Source organism: Oncorhynchus gorbuscha, unplaced genomic scaffold, assembly GCF_021184085.1.
Source record: "Oncorhynchus gorbuscha isolate QuinsamMale2020 ecotype Even-year unplaced genomic scaffold, OgorEven_v1.0 Un_scaffold_2091, whole genome shotgun sequence".
In the NCBI taxonomy this organism is placed as follows: domain Eukaryota; kingdom Metazoa; phylum Chordata; class Actinopteri; order Salmoniformes; family Salmonidae; genus Oncorhynchus; species Oncorhynchus gorbuscha.
The window spans coordinates 1-14,648 of record NW_025746684.1 but is presented as its reverse complement, the minus strand read 5'-3'; the positions used below and the strand labels follow the sequence as shown (position 1 = coordinate 14,648).

General features: G+C 44.7%; 6 non-coding genes across 6 annotated transcripts; all 6 read right to left on the bottom strand.

Annotated features, from left to right (window-relative positions):
- Positions 1-376: 376 nt before the first annotated feature.
- Positions 377-454, bottom strand: trnaf-gaa. Its single transcript has one exon. It is a non-coding gene; the product is annotated as a tRNA-Phe (tRNA).
- Positions 455-1,478: 1,024 nt separating this feature from the next.
- Positions 1,479-1,554, bottom strand: trnaf-gaa. Its single transcript has one exon. It is a non-coding gene; the product is annotated as a tRNA-Phe (tRNA).
- A 3,694-nt stretch (positions 1,555-5,248) lies between these two features.
- trnat-cgu lies at positions 5,249-5,320 on the bottom strand. Its single transcript has one exon. It is a non-coding gene; the product is annotated as a tRNA-Thr (tRNA).
- A 190-nt stretch (positions 5,321-5,510) lies between these two features.
- On the bottom strand, positions 5,511-5,582 carry trnaa-ugc. Its single transcript has one exon. It is a non-coding gene; the product is annotated as a tRNA-Ala (tRNA).
- A 7,975-nt stretch (positions 5,583-13,557) lies between these two features.
- trnaf-gaa lies at positions 13,558-13,630 on the bottom strand. Its single transcript has one exon. It is a non-coding gene; the product is annotated as a tRNA-Phe (tRNA).
- Positions 13,631-13,718: 88 nt separating this feature from the next.
- Positions 13,719-13,792, bottom strand: trnai-aau. The gene has a single exon. It is a non-coding gene; the product is annotated as a tRNA-Ile (tRNA).
- Between the last annotated feature and the right edge of the window lie 856 nt (positions 13,793-14,648).

Genomic DNA, 14,648 nt, shown 5'->3' with positions numbered 1-14,648 from the left:
GTCCACCAACAGCATAGCCTGACAAGACTGGACCCTCTTGGTTGCTTCTTGCGGAAATTCCAAACGGCTGGGGAATTAGCTCAAATGCTTTGCAGCGTGAGGTAGTGGGATCGATGCCCACATTCTCCAAAAGCACATTGTTTTATGGATCAAGAAAACTCCAGTTCACACTTCATGCAGCCTTGTCTTACGACAACCTACTGTCATGTAGCAATGACAAGCAACTTTAATGTAACACTGATGTCAAAATGTCAGATGAAAAAGCAAGACATTACTTACTTTCAGAGGAGCAGCGTAGCACACACCATTGAGGCCCACAAACAAAGCTATGGAAAGTTTCCTTGAAGCCAGAGCATAAAGAAAGAACAAATACAGATGCCGAAACCCGGGATCGAACCAGGGACCTTTAGATCTTCAGTCTAACTGAGACTTTCCCAACTGAGCTATTCCGAGCAATTCACTCAACATAATTCTGTGGCACCCTTGACAATTTACATGCATGTGACTCATAATTTTGACACTCAAAATGTACATAATAGCCAGTAATCGAACCCATGACCTTGGCGTTATTAGCACCACACTCTAACCAACTGAGCTAACCGGCCATTTGCTATTTTGCTCAATTGTTGAAATGCACCGAGCCTCTGCAAGTGCTGGCACGTCAACAAACAAGTCCACCAACAGCATAGCCTGACAAGACTGGACCCTCTTGGTTGCTTCTTGCGGAAATTCCAAACGGCTGGGGAATTAGCTCAAATGCTTTGCACCTGAGGTAGTGGGATCGATGCCCACATTCTCCAAAAGCACAATGTTTTATGGATCCAAGAAAACTCCAGTTCACACTTCATGCAGCCTTGTCTTACGACAACCTACTGTCATGTAAACAATGACAAGAAACTGTCATGTAACAATGACAAGAAACTCTCATGTAACACTGATGTCACAATGTCAGATGAAAAAGAAAGACATTACCTTACTTTCAGAGAGAGCGTATCACACACTCTAACCAACTGAGCTAACCAGGCCGCTGGCTACAGAGCACAATTGTTGAGATGCACCGAGCCTCTGCAAGTGCTGGAGCACAAACTAACAAGTCCACCAACAGCATAGCCTGACAAGACTGGACACTCTTGGTTGCTCCTTGTGGAATTCCAAACAGCTGGGGAATTTGATCAATTGGTATTGTGTTTGCTTAGCATGCTATAGGTAGTGGGATCGATGCCCGCATTCCCAAAAACATTTTTTTATGGGATCCAAGAAAGCTGCAGTTCACACTTCATGCAGCCTTGTCTTACGACAACCTACTGTCATGTAGCAATGACAAGCAACTTTAATGTAACACTGATGTCAAAATGTCAGATGAAAAAGCAAGACATTACTTACTTTCAGAGGAGCAGCGTAGCACACACCATTGAGGCCCACAAACAAAGCTGTGGAAAGTTTCCTTGAAGCCAGAGCATAAAGAAAGAACAAATACAGATGCAAACCCGGGATCGAACCAGGGACCTTTAGATCTTCAGTCTAACGCTCTCCCAACTGAGCTATTCCGGACATTCACTCAACATAATTCTGTGGCACCCTTGACAATTTACATGCATGTGACTCATAATTTTGACACTCAAAATGTACATAATAGCCAGTATATATGATCGAACCCATGACCTTAGCGAATATTAGCACCACACTCTAACCAACTGAGCTAACCGGCCATTTGCTATTTTGCTCAATTGTTGAAATGCACCGAGCCTCTGCAAGTGCTGGCACGTCAACAAACAAGTCCACCAACAGCATAGCCTGACAAGACTGGACCCTCTTGGTTTTCTTGCAGAAATTCCAAACGGCTGGGGAATTAGCTCAAATGCTTTGCACGCGTGAGGTAGTGGGATCGATGCCCACATTCTCCAAAAGCACAATTTTATGGATCCAAGAAAACTCCAGTTCACACTTCATGCAGCCTTGTCTTACGACAACCTACATGTAAACAATGACAAGAAACTGTCATGTAACAATGACAAGAAACTCTCATGTAACACTGATGTCACAATGTCAGATGAAAAAGAAAGACATTACTTACTTTCAGAGAGCAGCGTATCACACACTCTAACCAACTGAGCTAACCGGCCGCTGGCTACAGAGCCAATTGTTGAGATGCACCGAGCCTCTGCAAGTGCTGGAGCACAAACTAACAAGTCCACCAACAGCATAGCCTGACAAGACTGGACACTCTTGGTTGCTCCTTGTGGCAATTCCAAACATGCTGGGGAATTTGATCAATTGGTATTGTGTTTGCTTAAAAACATGCTATAGGTAGTGGGATCGATGCCCAGCATTCCCCAAAAACACATTTTTTATGGATCCAAGAAAGCTTCAGTTCACACTTCATGCAGCCTTGTCTTACGACAACCTACTGTCATGTAGCAATGACAAGCAACTTTAATGTAACACTGATGTCAAAATGTCAGATGAAAAAGCAAGACATTACTTACTTTCAGAGGAGCAGCGTAGCACACACCATTGAGGCCCACAAACAAAGCTGTGGAAAGTTTCCTTGAAGCCAGAGCATAAAGAATGAACAAATACAGATGCCAAAACCTGTGATCGAACTATGGACCTTTAGATCTTCAGTCTAACGCTGTCCCAACTGAGCTATTCTTGCAATTCACTCAACATAATTCTGTGGCACCCTTGACAATTCACATGCATGTGACTCATAATTTTGACACTTAAAATGTACATAATAGCAAGTATGGGGATCGAACCCATGACCCTTCTTATTAGCACCACACTCTAACCAACTGAGCTAACCAGCCATCTGCTATTTTGCTCAATTGTTGAAATGCACCGAGCCTCTGCAAGTGCTGGCACGTCAACAAACAAGTCCACCAACAGCTAGCCTGACAAGACTGGTCCCTCTTGGTTGCTTCTTGCGGAAATTCCAAACGGCTGGGAATTAGCTCAAATGCTTTGCACGCACATAAGGTAGTGGGATCGATGCCCACATTCTCCAAAAGCACAATTTTTTTGTGGATCCAAGAAAACTCCAGTTCACACTTCATGCAGCCTTGTCTTACGACAACCTACTGTCATGTAAACAATGACAAGAAACTGAGTTAATGTAACACTGATGTCAAAAACTGTAACACTGATGTCAAATGTCAGATGAAAAGCAAGACATTACTTACTTTCAGAGAGCAGCGTATCACACACTCTAACCAACTGAGCTAACCGGCCGCTGGCTACAGAGCACAATTGTTGAGATGCACCGAGCCTCTGCAGGTGCTGGAGCGCAAACTAACATGTAATGTATTCCTATGGGGAGAGAAGTCAATGCAAACTCTTTGAAGTAAACACCTTCTTTTAACTATTAAGGGTTAATGCCACACGGTCAATGTTAGGCTTGCACAGATCGGAAGGACCTTAGGAACATACCTGAGGTCGAATTGTGCTTCTCACCCTAACGGTTCTCTCACTGTCACCCAAAAGCAAATGACGTTGTGGGGCAGGCTTCATTTTGGGCCTACTTTTCTAATGGTCGCTGCGCTTAGACCGAGCGAGCTACGGTCAAGCGGGATATCTCGTTGAACTCGGCACGGCCTAGAGATTATGTTTATGCCGTTGCCTGCTCTCTGTGTCTTTGAGCACCGCACTTTTTAACTCCATCCTTGCTGTGTGTGCGTGTGAGAGCTTTTCTTTGACATCTGTTGGGAGAAATGACTGATTTACAGTTCATGAGGGTTACCTAGTCACACATATGAAGTTTAGGAAGGATGTGACTTTTTTAACCCTTCAAAACAGACAGTGTGACCCAATTAAAGGCACTTCCGGTTGGCACAGGAAGCTATAAGTAAACACATGTCTTGATTCACATAGCCACTTACAGAATCCTGAGTTTTAAGTCTTTAAGTTAAGAATGGACTGATCTACGATCTACAAAGGGTTGAATGTAGTCATTTTCACCTTTGAAGGTTATGTACATCAAAACACCTTTTGGGTCAATTTAACCACTTCCGGTTGCTCCAGGAAGCTTAGAATCGACACAGGTAGACCTCATAGTGGTCTGATGGACTGTCATAGACGACAGGTTCATAAGGCATTCATAACCCACATAGGGTTCAGGTTGAATTTAGAGGTGCAGGCAATGTATTCCTATGGGGAGAGAAGTCAATGCAAACTGTTTGATGTAAACACCTTCTTTTAACTGGTATGGGTTAATGCCACACGGTCAAGGTTAGGCTTGCACAGATCGGGAGGACCTCAGGTACGTTCCTGAGGTCTATTTTTGCTTCTCACCTTAACGGTTCTCTCACTGTCACCCAAAAGCAAATGACATTGAGGGCCAGCCTTCATTTTGGGCCTACTTTTCTAATGGTCGCTGTGCTTAGACCGAGCGAGCTACGGTCAAGCGGGGCATCTTGTTGAACTCGGCACGGCCTAGAGAATATGTAAATGCCATTGTAGGCTTTGTGTGTCTTTAAGCACCGCACTTTGTCACTCCATCCTTGCTGTGTGTGTGTTTCTGTGTGTGTGTGTGTGTGAGAGAGAGCTTTTCTTTGACATCTGTTGGGAGAAATGACTGACTTACAGTTTATGGGGGTTGCTTAATCACACATATGAAGTTTTGAAAAGATCTGACCTTTTTAACCCTTGGAAACTGCCACTGTGACACCATTTAAGGCACTTCCGGTTGGCACAGGAAGCTATAAATAAACTCATATCCTGATTGGGGTATGCCATTACAGAATTCTGAGTTTTAAGTCTTTACGTTAAGAACTGAGTTATTTACGGAGGGTTTAGTGAGTGTGTGTTATTTCAGAAAATCATAGAAAATCACAGAAATCTCGCAGAGCTCCGCAGCACACTTTAAAAAGATTCGTAAGAACACCCTGCAACTGGATCTGTAACCGTTGAAAAAAACACCTATCCATGAACATCACCAATCTGTCGTTGTACGATTTCTCTTAAATGACGATAGATAAATGGCTGGTTCTTTTTTTATTGACACCGGAGGCTCCTCGACTTTGACGTGAAGTGGAAAAATAATTTCTCTATTTTCATTTTGGACCTTTAATCCCAGATAAATGGCCATAACTCAAAAACAGTTGAGGCCTAGACGCCATCTTGTTCGGGGCCAACTGGCTCTACTTCCCCTTAATATAATAGTTGTGTTCAAATATTGATACAACATGATTCTTCTACAAAGTCCTCCAATTAATGTAAATTTCCATGGAATTTGAAGCCTTTTCTATAAAGGCACGGATGGGATTTGAACCCATGGTGTTCAGTTTACGAGACCGACGCCTTACCACTTGGCCACCATGCCACTCTATACTGCAATATATATATATGATGCCATAAAAGTTGGCAACCATGCCACTTCTGTTCTATAAATGTACTAACAGGGATTGAAAGCATGTTCTTCAGATTAAAAGATTATTATTTAGCACATCTCTGTTTCCTGCTTAGAATTTCAACATATTGGAAAATAGAAGTTGGGTCTTTGCAAAAAAACATGGAGAAGCTGGGGATTGAACCCAGGACCTCATACATGCAATGCATGCGCTCTACCACTGAGCTACACCCCCTTTCTGGGAAAGAAAAAATTGTTTCTTATTTTCTTAAATTTCTCCATTATTATTGCAGGTAAGCCAGTTAAGAACAAGTTCTCATACACAACTGCGACCTGGCCAAGGTAAAGCAAAGCAGTGCAATTCATTTGCAGTCTGGACGTGGAGGGGTGAACATCTCCTGCTCTGACTGCAGCTGGAAGGGACTGCTGCGAGAGGACTAGGCCGCCTGTGATTGCCTTGATAAGGCGGAGCTTTACCTAGCATAGATTTACAGATGACCTGGAGCCAGTGGTTCTGGCGACGAGTTACACATGGAACAAACTAGCTCACAGTCAATAACAAAATAGAAGGGATTTAAAAAAAGGCAATAAATATGCCATAGTACTGAAGTAGTCACAATTTAGCAAATGAACACTGGAGTGATAGATGAGCAGATGATTATGTGCAAGTAGAAATACTGGTGTGCAAAAGTGCAGAAAGTAAATAAAAACAATATGGCGATGAGGTAGGTAGATTGGGTGGGCTATTTACAGATGGGCATCTCCTGCTCTGACTGCAGCTGGAAGGGACTGCTGCGCAAGGACTAGGCCGCCTGTGATTGCCTTGATAAGGTGGAGCTTTACCTAGTATAGACTTACAGATGACCTGGAGCCAGTGGTTCTGGCGACGAATATGTAGCGAGGGCCAGCCGACTAGAGCATACAGGTCGCAGTGGCCATATCAAGACAATTGACCTTTTCTTTACACTGTTGTGATGAAAGTACATTTCCATAATATCAGCTATCTACCATAAACGTCGAACAGGGATTGAACCCATGTGCTTCAGTTAACAAAAACAGATGGCTTTGCGCATCTATTTCATTCTTAGAATGTCAACATTGTGCAAAGTGGGAGTTGTGCAAAAGCTAATTTAACAAGTGAATACTCTCAAAAGACAAGTTGGGGAATTGTTATGCAGGTGAATGAGGACCCAAAAGCAACTTAACAGAAACAGAGTTTATTCCAGTCTTAACAGAAAACGACTAATCCTGAAATCTTTCACAGGTAATGTCCAAACAGGAATAACAGAAATCCTCTAGTCTGTAGAGGGGAACAACAGGAGAAGCGGCCACAGACTGCAGGTCGCTTCGGGTTGGCGCAGGCCGTAGCTGATAGAGACACCTGCTCACACGCAGCATCTGATGAAGGCAAAAACACGACAGGATGGAAGCGGAAACAGAGGGAGAAATAGGGACTCTAATCAGAGGGCAAAATAGGGGACAGGTGTGAAAGAGTAAACGAGGTAGTTAGGAGAATGAGGAACAGCTGGGAGCAGGAACGGAACAATAGAGAGAGAGAGAGAGAGAGAGAGAGAGAGAGAGAGAGAGAGAGAGAGAGAGAGAGAGAGAGAGAGAGAGAGAGAGAGAGAGAGAGAGAGAGAGAGAGAGAAACCTAATAAGACCAACAGGGGGAAACAAATAGAAGAGAAAGCACAGGGACAAGACATGACAATATATGACAAAACATGACAGTACCCCCCCACTCACCGAGCGCCTCCTGGCGCACTCGAGGAGAAACCCTGGCGGCAACGGAGGAAATCATTGATCAACGAACGGTCCAGCACGTCCCGAGAAAGAACCCAACTCCTCTCCTCAGGACCGTAACGGGAAACGATGAAGAGGGAATCTAGGGCAATAACTCTTATAAAAATGAGACACGGGTAGAGAACTGTAAGCGTTAGAGCAATCAGGACCAAACAGGCCAGGAGAGTAACAACTAGGGACAGACTGAGACACAGCAAGGCTAAGACCAGGAACAGGAGAGAGGCGGTGGCTGTGGACAGACTGAGACACAGCAAGTGCAGGAACAGGACCAGGAGAGATGCGGTGGCTGGGGACAGACTGAGACACAGCAAGGGCAGGAGAGATGCGGTGGCTGGGGACAGACTGAGACCCAGCAAGGCCAGGAGCAGAAGCAGGAAGAAAGTTACCGGACTTAGTCTGCGCGCAGTCCGAACAAGCAGCCACGAAACGGCGCGTGTCACGCTCCTGAGTAGGCCACCAAAAACGCTGGCGAATAGAAGCAAGCGTACCCCGAAAGCCGGGGTGGCCAGCTAACTGGGCAGAGTGAGCCCACTGAAGAACGGCCAGACGAGTAGAAACGGGAACGAAAAGAAGGTTACTAGGACAAGCGCGCGGTGACGGAGTGTGAGTGAGTGCTTGCTTTACCTGTCTCTCAATTCCCCAGACATTCAACCCGACAACACGCCCCTCAGGGAGAATTCCCTCGGGGTCGGTAGAGGCTACAGAAGAACTGAAGAGACGGGATAAAGCATCAGTCTTGGTGTTCTTAGTGCCCGGACGATAAGAAATAACGAACTCGAAATGAGCGAAATACAGCGCCCAACGAGCCTGACGCGCATTAAGTCGTTTGGCAGAACGGATGTACTCAAGGTTCTTATGGTCAGTCCAAACGACAAAAGGAACGGTCGCCCCCTCCAACCACTGTCGCCATTCGCCTAGGGCTAAACGGATGGCGAGCAGTTCGCGGTTAGCCACATCATAGTTACGTTCCGACGGCGACAGGCGATGAGAAAAATACGCGCAAGGGTGGACCTTATCGTAAGTATGGGAGCGCTGGGACAGAATGGCTCCCACGCCCACCTCTGACGCGTCTACCTCGACAATGAACTGTTTAGTGACGTCAGGTGTAACAAGGATAGGACCGGATGTTAAACGCTTCTTGAGGAGATCAGTACAACAATCATACGACCAGTGAGGAGGAAGGGAGGTGGCTCTGGACCGACTGAAGACCGTGCGCAGATCATGATATTCCTCCGGCAATCCTGTCAAATCACCAGGTTCCTCCTGTGAAGAGGGAGCAGAAGAAACAGGAGGAATAGCAGACATTAAACATTTCACATGACAAGAAACGTTCCAGGAAAGGATAGAATTACTAGACCAATCAAAAGAAGGATTATGACACACTAGCCAGGGATGACCCAACACAACAGGTGTAAAAGGTGAACGAAAAATCAAAAAAGAAATGGTCTCACTATGGTTACCAGATACTGTGAGGGTTAAAGGTAGTGTTTCACATAATATACTGGGGAGAGGACTACCATCCAAGGAGAACATGACCGTGGGCTCCCCTAACTGTCTGAGAGGAATGTCATGTTCCCGAGCCCAGGCTTCGTCCATAAAACAGCCCTCCGCCCCAGAGTCTATTAATGCACTGCAGGAAGCTGCCGATCCGGTCCAGCGTAGATGGACCGGCAAGGTAGTACAGGTACTTGACGGAGAGGACAGAGTAGTAGCGCTTATCAGTCGCCCTCCGCTTACTGATGAGCTCTGGCCTTTAACTGGACATGAAATGACAAAATGACCAGCGGAACCGCAATAGAGACAGAGGCGGTTGGTGATTCTCCGTTCCCTCTCCTTAGTCGAGATGCGAATACCCCCCAGCTGCATGGGCTCAACACCTGAGTCAGTGGGGAAAGATGGTAGTGTCGGGGAGAGGGGGGACACAGTTAACGCGAGCTCTCTTCCATGAGCTCGGTGACGAAGATCTACCCGTCGTTCTATGCGAATAGCGAGTTCAATCAAAGAATCCACGCTGGATGGAACCTCCCGGGAGAGAATCTCATCCTTAACCTTAGCGTGGAGTCCCTCCAGAAAACGAGCGAGCAACGCCTGCTCGTTCCAGTTACTGGAGGCAGCAAGAGTGCGAAACTCTATAGAGTAATCCGTTATGGATCGATTACCTTGACATAGGGAAGACAGGGACCAGGAAGCTTCTTTCCCAAAAACAGAACGATCAAAAACCCGTATCATCTCCTCCTTAAAGTTCTGATACTGGATAGTACACTCAGCCCTTGCCTCCCAGACAGCCGTGCCCCACTCCCGAGCCCGTCCAGTAAGGAGAGATATGACGTAGGCGATACGAGCAATACCCCTGGAGTACGTGTGGGGCTGGAGAGAGAACACTATATCACACTGGGTAAGGAACGAGCGACATTCAGTAGGCTCCCCAGAGTAGCACGGTGGGTTATTAATTCTGGGCTCCGGAGACCCGGAAGCCCAGGAGGTAACCGGTGGATCGAGGCGGAGATTGTGAATCTCCTCCGAGAGGCCGGAGACTTGGGCGGCCAGGGTATCAACGGCATGTCGAGCAGCAGACAATTCCTGTTCGTGTCTGCCTAGCATCGCTCCCTGGAACTCGACAGCAGAGTAGAGAGAATCCGTAGTCGCTGGGTCCATTCTTGGTCGGATCCTTCTGTTATGCAGGTGAATGAGGACCCAAAAGCGACTTAACAGAAACAGAGTTTATTCCAGTCTTAACAGAAAACGACTAATCCTGAAATCTTTCACAGGTAATGTCCAAACAGGAATAACAGAAATCCTCTAGTCTGTAGAGGGGAACAACAGGAGAAGCGGCCACAGACTGCAGGTCGCTTCGGGTTGGCGCAGGCCATAGCTGATAGAGACACCTGCTCACACGCAGCATCTGATGAAGGCAAAAACACGACAGGACGGAACAAGTACACAGCGAACAGCAAACATCAAACAAGGATCCGACAAGGACAGAAGCGGAAACAGAGGGAGAAATAGGGACTCTAATCAGGGACTCTAATCATATATTTTTTTTTACATGCGCATAAGTAATATGTTTTGTCCATTTTCAATATGATTTCATAGGAAGTCAAAAGTCAAAAGTCAAAAATGTCAAAATTTTGTAAAAAACTTCACACACCCTTAATAAAGTGCTTTCTGGACCGTTTTTTCGAAATTCTTTCAAATTCTGTGTCAATTACACACGTATAAGAACTGTATCAACATACTTTAGTTGTATATTATTATCATTTAAAAAAAAATGTTTTAACTTGTGCATAAGGAATATGATTTGTCCATTTACAATATGATTTCATCGGAAGTCAAAAGTCAAAGTCAAAAGTCACTTTTTTGGGGGCCAAATGCCATAAGAAATTTGACATGCTCGAAAATCCTGCAGAAATGCAAAATTGACTGGCCTGATGAACTCGGGATGGCCGGGCAGTGATAGTTGTTCCTTTCCATCACTCGTTGTGTTGATTTCATCATGTCCATTTGTTTATGTTTTCTCACTTTTGCAAAGTCACTGTGCATTTGCAATGTGGTTCAATGGGCATGTACCATCACGATTTTGTCATGCTATAAAAATCCTGCAGGAATGCAAAATTGACTGGCCTGATGAACACAGGATGGCCTGGCAGAGATAGTTGTTCCTTTCCATCACTCGTTGTGTTGATTTCATCATGTCCATTTTGTGATGTTTTTTCACTATAGAATCATATTGCAAATGCACGTGCAACTAGTAACCCAAAAATAAAAATATGGTTGTAAATGCATTTACCGGTCATTCTGATATTAATGCCCGCTATGGGAACACAGGATGGCCGGGCAGTGATAGTTGTTCCGTTCCATCACTCGTTGTGTTGATTTCATCATGTCCATTTGGTGATGTTTTTTCACTATACAATCATATTGCAAGTGCACGTGCATTTGCAATATGGTTCAATGGGCATTTACCATATGAAATTTGACATGCTCAAAAATGCAAAATTGACTGGCCTGATGAACACAGGATGGCCGAGCAGTGATAGTTGTTCCTTTCCATCACTCGTTGTGTTGATTTCATCATGTCCATTTGTTTATGTTTTCTCACTTTTGCAAAGTCACTGTGCATTTGCAATGTGGTTCAATGGGCATGTACCATCACGAATTTGTCATGCTATAAAAATCCTGCAGGAATGTGAAATTGACTGGCCCGATGAACTTGGGATGGCTGGGCAGTGATTCTGGTTCATCTCAATGGCTCGTTAGGGTTGATTTCAGAATGTCACTTTTGGTGATGGTACCTCACTGTTTAAACATATTGCAAATGGACAAGAGTCACCAGCAAGTCACCGTCCATCAGTCAATTAGATATCATTCTGACACCAAACTGATACCAATTGACACCAAACCCACTTTTTCCAACTCGTTTTGTAGCCAACTATCACATACTTCAGAGCTGGCCCAAAATTCACAACGCCTTCGGTTCAAACCATAAAAAAACCATAAAACACGTAATTACGTTCTAGCTGCGGGTCCATTTCTTATGTTACGTGTAGACCTTGCTGAGGCGACCCCGAATCCCAAGTTTCGGCTCGATCGGTCATTTGGTGTCCGAGCAAAACCCTAATTGGTGCTGAAAATCCACTTTTTTCCATGACTTGCTACGGGGTCCTTGAATGAGCTATCGGACAGAAACGTTGGGGTCTGTCTATATGGGACGAGTCGGTCGCAATGCACCTAGTCTTGCGACTCTGGGACATTTCTAAATGTCGCCATTTTCGTGATGCAAAAATGAATAGAAGTCATTGCAAATGTATGAAGCTGTTTCTCGGTCCGAGAACTGTCTAGAGCCACGTAACTCACCACGCACTATCGAACGGAGGTCTAGAACAGGATTCTAAAGTTTCAGAACTCTAGGTCCGACGGTTCTTTAAAAGTTCCAACAAGGTTAATTAATGCAGGCAGTGTATGTCTCTACGCAGCCCAATGGGTCCCTACTTCCAAGCTGTGTGTGTGTGTGATTTAGTTTTCCTTTGAAATTTTACGGGGAAAATGACTGATTTACAGTTCATGGGGGTTGCCTAATCACATATATGAAATTTTGGAAATATCTGACTTTTTTAACCCCTCGAAACAGCCCAAGAGACACCAATTATGGCACTTCCGGTTGGCACAGGAAGCTGTAAGTCAACACATATCCTCATTGGGGTATGCTTTTACAGAATCCTGAGTTTTAAGTCCTTACGTTAAGAATTGACTGATTTACACAGGGTTGAATGCACTATGTCTATCAAACTGCAGGCAGGGTATGGATAAACACTTTTAGGGTGATTTTAACCACTTCCGGTTGGTCCAGGAAGCTTAGAATCAACACAGGTAGACCTCATAGTGGTCTGATGGACTGTCATAGAAGACAGGTTCATAAGGCATTCATAACCCACATAGGCTTCAGGTTGAATTTAGAGGTGCAGGCAATGTATTCCTATGGGGAGAGAAGTCAATGCAAACTCTTTGATGTAAACACCTTCTTTTAACTGTTATGGGTTAATGCCACAGGGTCAAGGTTAGGCTTGCACGGATCGGGAGGACCTTAGGAACGTACCTGAGGTCGAATTGTGCTTCTCACCCTAACAGTTCTCTCACTGTCACCCAAAACAAATTACATTTAGCGCTAGGCTTAATTTTGGGCCTACTTTTTCCCATGGTCACTGCGCTTAGACCGAGCGAGCTACGGTCAAGCGGGATATCTTGTTGAACTCGGCACAGCCTAGGGATTATGGTAATGCCATTGCCTGCTCTCTGTGTCTTTAAGCACCGCACTTTTTCACTCCATCCTTGCTGTGTGTGTGTGTGTGTGTGTGTGTGAGAGAGCTTTTCTTTGACATCTGTTGGGAGAAATGACTGATTTACAGTTCATGGGGGTTATCTATTCACACATATGAAGTTTTGAAAAGATCTGACCTTTTTAACCCTTGGAAACTGCCACTGTGACACCATTTAAGGCACTTCCGGTTGGCACAGGAAGCTATAAATAAACTCAAATTATTTAGTACATCTCTGTTTCCTGCTTAGAATGTCAACATTCTGGAAAGTAGAAGTTGGGTCTTTGCAAAAAAACTTGGAGAAGCTGGGGATTGAAAACAGGACCTCATACATGCAAAGCATTCGCTCTACCACTGAGCTACACCCCCTTTCTGGGAAAGTAAAAATTGTTTCTTATTTTTGTCTTACGACAACCTACTGTCATGTAGCAATGACAAGCAACTTTAATGTAACACTGATGTCAAAATGTCAGATGAAAAAGCAAGACATTACTTACTTTCAGAGGAGCAGCGTAGCACACACCATTGAGGCCCACAAACAAAGCTGTGGAAAGTTTCCTTGAAGCCAGAGCATAAAGAAAGAAAAAATACAGATGCCGAAACCCAGGATCGAACCAGGGACCTTGAGATCTTCAGTCTAATGCTCTCCCAACTGAGCTATTCCGGCAATTGACTCAAAATAATTCTGTGGCACCCTTGACAATTTACATGCATGTGACATGGACTCATAATTTTGACACTCAAAATGTACATAATAGCCAGTATGGGGATCGAACCCATGACCTTACCGTTATTAGCACCACAGTCTGACCAACTGAGCTAACCGGCCATTTGCTATTTTGCACAATTGTTTAAATGCACTGAGCCTCTGCAAGTGCTGGCACGTCAATAAACAAGTCCACCAACAGCATAGCCTGACAAGACTTGGTTGCTTCTTTAAATTCCAAACGGCTGGGGAATTAGCTCAAATGCTTTGCATGCGTGAGGTAGTGGGATCGATGCCCACATTCTCCAAAAACACATTGTTTTATGGATCCAAGAAAACTCCAGTTCACACTTCATGCAGCCTTGTCTTACGACAACCTACTGTCATGTAAACAATGACAAGAAACTATCATGGTAGTGGTTGAAAACACCTTATCAGTGTTTATCCATACACCGCCTGCAGTTTGATAGACATAGTGCATTCAACCCTGTGTAGATCAGTCAATTCTTAACTTAAAGACTTAAAACTCAGGATTCTGTAAGTGGCTATGTGAATCAAGACATGTGTTTACTTATAGCTTCCTGTGCCAACCGGAAGTGCCTTTAATTGGGTCACACTGTCTGTTTTGAAGGGATAAAAAGTCACATCCTTCCTAAACTTCATATGTGTGAATAGATAACCCTCCTGAACTGTAAATCAGTCATTTCTCCCAACAGATGTCAAAGAAAAGCTCTCACACACACACACAGCAAGGATGGAGTGAAAAGTGCGGTGCTTAAAGACACAGAGAGCAGGCAATGGCATTACCATAATCCCTAGGCTGTGCCGAGTTCAACGAGATATCCCGCTTGACCGTAGCTCGCTCGGTCTAAGCGCAGTGACCATGGGAAAAAGTAGGCCTAAAATTAAGCCTAGCCCTAAATGTCATTTGTTTTGGGTGACAGTGAGAGAACTGTTAGGGTGAGAAGCACAATTCGAC